The sequence below is a fragment of the Otolemur garnettii genome, unplaced genomic scaffold (genome assembly GCF_000181295.1).
Source record: "Otolemur garnettii isolate 467f Iridium unplaced genomic scaffold, OtoGar3 scaffold00145, whole genome shotgun sequence".
NCBI classification, from domain to species: Eukaryota; Metazoa; Chordata; class Mammalia; order Primates; family Galagidae; genus Otolemur; species Otolemur garnettii.
This window is the reverse complement of record NW_003852540.1, coordinates 2,580,295-2,590,218: the sequence shown is the minus strand read 5'-3', so window position 1 is coordinate 2,590,218 and position 9,924 is coordinate 2,580,295.

Here is a 9,924-nt window from a genome sequence, read left to right as displayed (position 1 = left end):
AAAAAAAACAAAAAACAAAAAGAAAAACATTTCACTACTCTCATTTCCCCATATTTTAACAAAAGCATTAGATTGCTACCCTCTGATTTTCCACCTCCTTGCTTATGCTGCTTTTGCTGCCTGCAGTGGTTTACCTCCGACTACAGATGCCTCAGTATTTCAAGACTTCTTGCAAATATTGGCTGCTGAATTATTTGTTCCTTGAAAATTTCCCATCTCTCTCTCCTTTACTATCACCACAAAATATTTTTTAAAACTTATGACTCTTTACCTTTTAGCTCAGTCAGTTCTCTCCTACTTCACTGTGACTTGAGAACAGATATATGTTTCATTCATTTTTTCACTAGCAATAGTCATCATAAGATTGTACACATAGTATTAATAGTAACCCAGTATTTCATAAATACATGGATGATTTCAGGGAAAGAGAACATCAGTATGAGCTAGAGTTGTCATGGAAGACTTTTGGGACACAGTGAAATTAGGGCTACATTTTCTGAATTAGAAGCCTTAGGGGAGCTGTAGGGTTAAGTGCCTGGTGCAGGGTTGTGGCAGGAACTCCTTTGTGTTAATAGACAATTGGATCATAGACAAATCCATGTGTTGACAGGCTTTTCATCTAAACGTCCCCAAACAATGAGACTCTCACAGAGAAGCACATGATGGCCAAGGGCAGAGGAGCCAGGAAATAGCTGCTGCGGACTCTCAGAGGATAGAGATGCAGCTCACTTAAAACCTGAGGTTACGGGATGGCCTCAGGTCACCTGAGAATCCCATCCAGAGTGTCTGGCAGGGTCAGCACCAGGCCCATTCAGGATCCCTCCTGCATTGTCACTCTTCAGGCTTTCCTTCCTGAGCTGTGACAGGTCCCTATGCTGGGACTCCAACCCATCCCATCATGCTACCAGTGATGAAAGCACTCACCAAGGCCTTTGCTGAAGCGAAGGTCCTTGGCTGGTGATGCCATGGACCTGGACAGTGAACTGGACTTCATGGGTTCCCTCACACTCAGTAACATAGAGCAGGCTTCACATGAGAGGGGGCATGGGCAGTGGGGAGCCAAGACCTCTGGCTTATAGTCCTAGCTCTCTCCCTAAGTAGTTTTCCCTGCACTGGCTTATCAAACTGTTGGGGACAGAAGCCCTTTTCTGTTTTTTTTGTAAGAGGAGAACGACTCATGAGAATACTCACCCTGGAAGGGGCCTAAAATCCAGAGAGGGTTGTTCAGGAAACACAGTGAGGAGCTGTGCAGAACCAGTCATCCACCCAGAAAGCAAGTAATTAGCACTGTATTGGAAATGAGAGAAAAAATGCCAGAGGTAGTGGGTTCAAATCCAGCCCCAGCCAAAAAAAAAAAAAAAAGAAAGAAAGAAATGAGAGAACAGGCTGATGTCCTTTTTATCAGGAGGTAAACCTTTGGAAGACTCAGAAATTAGCCTTCCCAGGACAGAGAATTCTGTGGGAAGAGACAGAAAATGAAACCTCTCAATCCTCCATGTAGATGGCAACCATGGCTCATACTTTCTTGTATTTAGACCTCACAGAAAGCTCCATCTCTGGTGCTGGCTTCATGGGCAGGTGGTTAGAACAGGTGAGGCAGCTCCAGGTCCAGGTGTGTGAATGAGGTCTTGAGGACTTACACATATCCTCAAAGTCCCCAGGAAGAGAGAAGTGCAGGTGGGGACTAAATATGGGTTTTCTAAAGCAGAGATTTTCTTTCTTAGATGTCAACTCAGGGGGGTTGAGGAGAGACAGGTAATTTATGAATTTGCCTTGGAGGTGCAGATGAGGAAGAGAGCCTTGGGAAAGAGGGAGGAGCCTTCTTCAGCCAGCATCCTTACTTGTCCTCAGGAATGAGGTACTCTCTCTCTCTGGGGGCCTTATTAGTGGGACCATTGGGACAGTGTCTCTGGGACAGTATAATGATTCTGGAAGTGGTGATAGGAGCATTATGTCATTCTCAAAGGACTCTCAGGAAGTTGCTTACTAACAGGATATGTTAAGTCAAGCCCATAGACATTGAGAGCCCTGGTGGAAGTCACAGATTAATAGTGATGGGAAAGTTGAGGTTTGTGTTTCTAGAACTCTCATTCCCACTAATAACTGATCACCTAACATCCCCTCCCCCAAGACAGAGTGCTTTTTCTCCCAGCAGGGAAATCTGGTGCTATAGGAAAAACCTTATAGACAGACCTGCTCTTCTGGTTTTTAGTGCTTTGACTTTGTATAATAAGCTTTGTATAATAAGCTGCTATAATCAGCCTTATCTATGACATGAGCATGTATCCTCCACCACAGAGCCTTGCTGTGAACATTAAATTTAAGTACAATTCATTAAGCTGCCAGTAGAGGTTCGACAATTCATTTAGACATGCATTGCTAACATTGACGAGTGCTTGTTAAGTTCCTGGCAATGAGCAAGGAACTCTACTAGCCTGAAGGCCCTATAAACCCTCACAACAATTCTAGGAAGTAGGTAGTAGCAGACATCAGATGTTGTGACTCTGTTTTCTGATTCAGCCATGGCTGGTGGGACAGTTCTCTGCAGGCTTCTGCTCACTGCAAGTGACAGTGTAGCCTCTTCCTGGGATGCTCTCATAGGAGAACACTGGGGGAGCTTACTCTGTCTGAGCATATGTGGAGCTCAGCAGTGCAGAGGGCAACTTGACAATGGGGAATAGAGACAGTGGATAAATATGCTGCACCCATCTTCACACAATTCTGGGGGGACATTTCACATGCTCTTATATAATCAAGTATCCACTATCCATAGGAAGGACTGTGGTAATGCACCCCTCCATGAGGGACAATTCTTCCTTTTCTGTCTCACTCTGTTCATAAATCAGTCCTCCTCACTGGGACCACCTCCCAATAACCTCATTCATACTCCATGAGATTTCCCAGATAAACCAGACACAAATCTTGTCTTATACTCTATTTTGGAGAGAACCCAATAAGACATTTGATTCTGGGATAGCTCCAGGAAGCATATCCACCAGGAGGAATCCTGAAACTAGACCATCCACTCTGGGGTAAGTGGGGTTGGTAGCATCATACTTGCTCAGACTTGCTTGCGAATGATTAAGATGAGGCACAGGTGGAAAGAAAAATGCAGGGTTAAATGTCAGCTGTATTGCATTACTGTCATTAGCACTGTAGTAACTACAAGTATTGTGGAGTGTTAAGAATATGGATGGCTTGGGTGGCACCTGTGGCTCAAAGGAGTAGGGGCACCAGCCCACATACCAGAGGTGGTGGGTTCAAACCCGTCCAGCCAAAAACTGCAAAAAAAAAAAAAAAAAAAAAAAAAAAGAATATGGATGGCTTTTGTTAAGTTCCTTGGAAGCCTGGCAGAAACTGAGAAATGTTTCATGTTATCCAAAAGCCAACAGCTCAAGTCATGTGTGAAAGCTGGAAATCTTCCATGGTGACATTAAATGAGAGATTGATCTTCTGTAGCCATAGATGCCCAGTGCCCAGGCATAGAATCAGGCCCATGGCTTGATTGTAAGGGTGGAGCTAAAGTGAGAGGTGGACAGGTTGCTTGGACAGTTCTCCAATGTCAAAGTCTGAGTCCTGGTAGCAACCAACTGGAGTCCTGAGTCCTGGAATAGGAATGTTTGACAGGGATGAGAATAAAAACTTTGAATGCCTAGATTCTCTTGAATCTACTTGCCAGGGAAGCATCCTTTCCCTTGTTAGAGAAAGAAACCTTCTTTTACCTAAAGACCACAAAAACACATGCTACAGAGCAGAAGTCTCACAGGATGGTTCTTGTCCTCCTTGAGAACATCACCCACTTCCCTCAGTACCTCCAAAATAATTAAGATTAGGTCTCAGCACAGTGTGAGAGAGGAAATCCCATTTATCAGTCAAGAGGGAATAATTTACTCATTCCATAGAATTCCTCTACCTGGCTGTGGTAGGTGGAGTAGTGGCCTCCAAAGATACCCAACCAGATTCCTGGAAGACACTCCCATGGTGAAGGACACTTTAAGGTTAGAGATGTTGAGCTGGGAATATTATACTGGAACAGCTTGGAGGGGCCCAAATGTAATCATTAAAGTCCTCATTAAGAAAGTTGTGGAGGATTATTTGACAAAGAGAAGGTAGCATGATGATGGAAGTGGAGGTTGGAGTGTGGTAACCATAGCCACAGAAAGCCAATAGCTACTAGAAGCTGGAGGAGATGAGGAATGGATTCTCCTTTGAAGGCTCCAGGAAGAACAAGCCCTGCTGAAGTTTGAAGTTAGCTCCACAGGATGCATTGCAGACTTTTGCCTCTTCAAGCCATGAAAGAAGTTTCTGTTGTTTTAAGCCAGCCACGGTACGGCAGCAGAGGGAAATAACTCACCAGCTAACACAAATTGAAAGGAACTGGAAGTTCCTCTAGTAGTTTATGGAGGAGCAAATGTGGGAGTGGATCCTGAGGACCAAGGGAGCGAGGTAGAACATAAGGATGGATAAGCAAGTTAACTGACATGGGAGCACTTTATCATGAATCGACACATAACATCCCAGCAAGGACTTCTGGAATTGGTCCTAATAAACTGCTGAGATGTCTCATTGAAGCTTGGCTGAGATGATGGTGGAGACACAAGCCTTGCCTTCCGAGATTATTGAGGAAGGGGTCAGAGACTCAGGGGCATAGAAACCTTACAAGAGATCAGAGGAATCACTGCTGGATTAAGAAACCTTACATTAAGATCAGAGGTATCACTGCTGGGAAGGTTTAGGAGGCACTGCCTTAAGTAAGGGGATAAGAAATGCACTGGTGAGGGAAAATGTCATCTCTGAGAAACTCAGTGTCAGCTGTCCTATGCAGCCATAAATGCCTATGGTTTCAATATGCCTCTTTCTGATGACTAGCGAGGGTGAGCATCTTTCATGTACTTACAGAAAATTTCTACATTATTTTTGTAGAAAAACATCTGAAAATCTTTTGTACATTTTCACTGAATTTTTTTTTCATAAGGGGATGAAAGTTTTTATCTGGCATCATTCAGATGAAGAATTTTTTGAGAATTTCTTGTAGTGGTATAAGGGTGTCTGCTAGTGACAAGGACGTTGGTAATGCAACCTTCTTAGTGACATATGACAAATTCTCTTAGTTTTCCTTTAGCTGGAAATGCTTTAACTGTAAATTTTGTCTCTAATCTTAAAGGATGTTTTCACTAGATGTAGAATGCTATTTGGCAGTTTTTCTAGCATATGAACTATGTTCTTTCCCCCCTCCCCTGAGCCCATAACTTCTCATGGGAAGTCAGCTGTTAGTCAGATAATTGTTTCCTGGTGTGTAATTTGCCTTTGTTTCAAAATGATTTCACTCTTTCTCTTTCTCTTCAGATTTCAATGTTATGGCTTGGTGTACACTTCTTGGTGTTTATTCTGTCTGACATTTGTTTAGCTTTTCATCCTAAAAATATGTTTTATCAAATTTGGGAAGCTTAGTCATTATTGCTTCAAATATTTTTTTTGGGGGGGGCGGGCAAAATGGCCAACAGGTACCAGCTTCTGACATAAGCTCCTATCCAGAGAGAAGGATAAAGTCCAGAAAATACCCAACAGGTTGAACGCTAGGAGCCCAACCAAGAGAGAAGAGTGATATCTGCAGGATACCTCTGCTGAGGCAAGTTGTGACTCCTAGAAAGCAATCTACAGGTACATAATTCATCCCAAAGGAAGGGTGTCTGTCCTCTCCCCCAAGAAAGTTGTGTTTTTCTCTTTGTTTTCTTTTTGTCTGCTCCTATGAGTTTCCTACAGGCAAGCAGACTTATTGTCTCATCCCATGTGTGAGAGCTACAGAAAATGGGGTCTACTCCCCTAGAGGGACCCTGCTGAGACTCTGAACAACCACTCACCAGGTAGAAAAATCGAACTAATGTTTTGCTGCCATTTTGAATTCCCAGTCCACCCTTCCCCCACTTGCCTGCAGAGACAGTAAGGGGAGGCCCAAGAGCAGTGTCCCCTGACCCCTGTGGGACCAGGCACCCTGTCCCAGTCCTGCAGCCAGAGAACTGCTTGAGTTGTGTGTTAGCTGTGCAGCTGCTGGTGCTCCGCCACCGCTCTGGGTAACTGAGTGGGGTGCCCTGGAGACAGATCGACCCGTGCGTTCCTTGCACAACTGCTGGTGCTCCGCCACCACTCCAAGCACCTGAGTCGGGTGCCTAGAGGACTGATCGACCCATGCATTCCTGGCACCCCAGGCCCGGCTGCCCAAGAACTGTGAGAGGACACTCAGTTGAGAGGAAACCAGACTGGAGTGGTGGTACCTTGAGGTGAAGAGCAGCAGCTGCAACAGCTAGAACAATAAGGCTCACACCTCTGAAGCTTTTCCACACAGACACTCCCTATCTCTCCAAACAACCAGAGTAAGCCAGCATCTTCTCCAGTGGCAGCCACTGGCTGAACAGTTTGGGGACAGTCTTCAAATGGTCCAAATTCAGCATGGGGTGGAATCAGCAGAAAAACTCTGGTAACCTGAATAACCAGAGTAGATCAACTCCCCCAAGGAAGGATGAGGCAGATGCAATTGAAGATCCCACTATAAACAGATGGTTGAGATGACAGAAACTGAGTTTAGAATCTGGATAGCAAATAAGATTAACAGAATGGAGGAAAGGAGGGAATTAGAATTTCAAATTATTCAAAAGCCGTCTCAAGAATTCAATGATTTCAAAGATAAAATGACCAAAGATTCTGAAACACTGAGGCAAGAGGTGGCAGCCCTCAAAGATCTGGAAAATGTGGTAGAATCCCTCACTATCAGAATGGAAGAGGCAGAAGAAAAGATCTCTGACATTGAAGACAAAGCTTTTGAACACCCAAGTGCTCAAAGATGAACAGAAATGGAGAGCAAAAATGGATCATTCTATCAGAGAGCTCTGGGATAATTCAAAGAAAACTAATATTCATCTTATAGGAATCCTTGAAGGTGACAAAGTGGCTTCACAAAACACAGAGGCTCTTCTTCATGAAATTATGCAAGAGAACTTTCCAGACATGCCAAGAGATTCTGAAATTCAGATAGCAGACAGTTTCAGAACCCCAGCATGACTCAACCCAAACAAGACATCCCACAGGCACATCATAATTAACTTCACTAAAGTTAATGTGAAAGAGAAAATTGTGAAAGCAGCTAGACATAAGAAAACCATAACCTACAAGGAGAAGAATATTAGAATGACTGCAGATCTCTCTGCTGAAACCTTTCAGGCTAGAAGAGGGTGGTCATTGACTTTTAATCTCCTAAAACAAAATAACTTTCAACCCAGGATCCTGTATCCAGCTAAACTGAGTTTCATTTATGATGGAGAAATTAAATACTTAATGACATTCACATGTTGAAGAAATTTGCCATAAGTAAACCAGTCCTCCAGGATATTCTCAGACCTATCCTCCATAATGACCAGTGCAATCCTCCACCACATAAGTACATTCACACAGAAAATTTTGATCAAATTCCAACTTCAACAATGGCAAAAGGATTCAAGATGTCCACCAGACTTTTGAAAAACTCAATACCGAAAATTACACCAGGCTTATCAATATTCTCAATTAATGTGAATGGCTTGAATTGCCCTTTAAAGAGGCACAAACTGGCTGACTGGATACAAAAACTCAGGCCAGATATCTGCTGCATACAAGACTCTCATCTTACCTTAAAAGACAAATATAGAGTCAGGGTAAAGAGATGGTCATCTATAATCAAGGCAAATGGAAAGCAGAAAAAAGCAGGTGTTGCAATTTTATTCACAGATACAATAGGCTTTGAACCAACAAAAGGAAGCAAGGATGGCCACTTTATATTTTAAGGGTAATACTCAATATGATGAGATTTCAATTATCAATATGTATGCATCCAACAAGAATGCACCTCAATTTATAAGTGATACTAATAGACATGAACAACTTGATTTCTCCCATCTCCATCATAGTAGAAAATTTTAATTCTCCTTTGGCAGTGTTGGATAGATCCTCCAATAAGAAGCTTAGCAAAGAAATATTAGATTTAAACTTAACCATTCAGCATTTGGATTTAACAGACATCTACAGAACATTTCATCCTGACAAAACTGAATACACATTTTTCTCATCAGCCCAGGGAACATAGTCCAAAATCGACCACATCTTAGGTCACAAGTCTAACCTCAGCAAATTTAAAAGAATAGAAACTATTCTATGCATCTTCTCAGACCATCATGGAATAAAAGTTGAACTCAGTAACAACAAGAATCTGCCAGACTCATACAAAAACATGGAAGCTAAATAATCTTATGCTGATTGACAGATGGGTCAGAGACAAGATCAAGAAGGAAATTACCAAATTTTTAGAACAAAATGATGATGAAGATACGAGTTAACAGAACCTGTGGAATACCACAAAGGCAGTTCTCTGAGGGAAATTTATAGCACTGCAAACCTTCCTCAAGAAAATAAAAAGAGAGGAAGTTAACAACTTAATGGGAACATCTCAAGCAACTGGAAAAGGAAGAACACTCCAATCCGAAATCCAGCAGAAGAAAAGAAATAACCAAAATTAGAGCAGAATTAAATGAAATTGAAAACAAAAGGATTATACAACAGATCAATAAATCAAAAAGGTGGGGTTTTGAAAAAGTCAATAAGATAGATAAACCTTTGGCCAACCTAACCAAGAAAAAAAGAATAAAATCTCTAATTTCACCAATCAGAAATGGTAAAGATGAAATAACAGACCTCTCAAAAATGCAAAAAATTCTTATTACAAGAAACTTTATTCTCAGAAATATGAAAATCTGAAGGAAATAAACCAATACTTAGAAACACACCACCTTCCAAGACTTAGCTAGAAGGAAGTGGAAATGTTGAACAGGCCTATATCAAGTTCTGAAATAGCATCAACTATACAAAATCTCCCTAAAAAGAAAAGCCCCAGACCAGATGGCTTCACATCAGAATTCTACCAAACCTTTGAAGGGAAACTAGTACCTATACTACTTAACCTTTTCCTAAATATAGAAAAAGAAGGAATACTACCCAACACATTGTTCGAAGCAAACATCATCTTCATCCTCAAACCAGGAAAAGACCCAACAAAGAAAGAAAATTATGGACCAATATCACTAATGAATATTGATGCAAAAATATTCAACAAAATCCTAACAAACAGAATCCAACAACACATCAAACAAATTATACACCATGACCAAGTGAGTTCTATCCCAGGATCTCAAGGATGGTTCAACATCAACATAAATCTATAAATATAATACATCACATAAACAAATTAAAAAACGAAGATCATATGATTCTCTCAATTGATGCAGAAAAAGCATTTGATAATATCCAGCATCCCTTCATGGTCAGAACACTTAAGAAAATTGGTGTAGAAGGGACATTTCTTAAACTGATATGCCATCTACAGCAAACCCACAGCCAATATTGTATTGAATGGAATTAAGTTGAAAACATTTCCACTTAGACCAGGAACGAGGCAAGGTTGCCCATTGTCTCCATTGCTCTTTGACATTGTAATGGAAGTTTTAGCCATCACAATTAGGGAAGAAAAGTTAATCAAGGGTATCTATATAGGGTCAGAAGTGATCAAACTTTAACTCTTCACAGATGATATGATTGTATATCTAGAAAACACCAGGGATTCGACTACAAAAGTCTTAGAAGTGATCAAGGAATACAGCAGCATCTCAGGTTACAAAATCAATACTTATAAATCGGTAGCCTTTATATATACCAACAACAGTCAAGCTAGAAAAATAGTCAAGAACTCTATTCCATTTACAGTAGTGCCAAAGAAGATGAAATATTTGGGAGTTTACCTAACAAAGGACATGAAAGAACTTTATAAAGAGAACTATGAAACTCTAGGAAAAGAAATAGCTGAAAATGTTAACAAATGGAAAAACATACCATACTCATGGCTGG